This window comes from Corvus brachyrhynchos, unplaced genomic scaffold (genome assembly GCF_000691975.1).
Source record: "Corvus brachyrhynchos isolate BGI_N302 unplaced genomic scaffold, ASM69197v1 scaffold522, whole genome shotgun sequence".
In the NCBI taxonomy this organism is placed as follows: domain Eukaryota; kingdom Metazoa; phylum Chordata; class Aves; order Passeriformes; family Corvidae; genus Corvus; species Corvus brachyrhynchos.
Window position 1 is genome coordinate 1,072,782 of NW_008236649.1, and position 802 is coordinate 1,073,583.

Here is an 802-nt window from a genome sequence, read left to right on the forward strand (position 1 = left end):
TTCACCCGCCGGGAGGAGGCACCGGGGGACGGGGAGCAGAGAAAGCGCCCGCCTTGCCCGGTCCGCGAGAGGAACTGGAGGCTCAGAGGGAGCCCCCAGAGTCCCGCCCGGGCACTTGCCCCGTCCTCTGCCGGTCCCCATCCCAAGCTCTGCGCTGCAATTCCTTCCCTGTACATTCCTACTCCATTATTTCTTCTTCCCAGCCTGTTCCATCAGCCTGACACAACCACTGTTACACCCCGAATGAGTGGAGATGGACTTTGGTGCAAGAAAACCACCATCATTTGCCTCCACTTACCTCCACCTGTATCACTTGGTGCCCAAGCCCTGTGAGTCACCAACTGGCCTCCAGCCCTATCCCCTCAATGAGTTATCAGTTAGCACCCCACTAATACCTTTAGACACTCCCTGTGGAGAAGAGACCAGCTGGGAACTGCAGAGCCGCTCCAAGGCTGGGCACGCTGAGACCTCCTCACCTAAGGGCAGAGGTGTGGGCAGGCACCAGGTAAGGAGTGTGGTGGTGCTGAGCTCTGCAGCAGCACTGATGCTGAAGAGGTGACACGGTGTATCCGTATCACATCAAGCACAACACGGAACAAGGGCATAAATATCAACCTCAGAATGACGAATGTCAGACATCAAAGCCAAAAATGGGCTTGTAATGGAGTGAAATACCAACTGCCACCAGACCCTGGTGTCTGACACTTGCTTTTAGAAACAGGAAGGATTTTCCCCGATGCGCATCTAGTTCAAAAGGAATTTGTTTGGTGATAGCAGTGACAATATGTTCTTTGGTAGGGAA

The 802-nt window shown here is 54.2% G+C and overlaps 1 protein-coding gene across 1 annotated transcript in view; it reads right to left on the reverse strand.

The window, feature by feature from the left end:
• Window positions 1–802, reverse strand: part of ACSF2 (acyl-CoA synthetase family member 2) — a 60,076-nt gene that overhangs the window by 36,326 nt on the left and 22,948 nt on the right. The gene's annotated exons all lie outside the window — the stretch shown is intronic.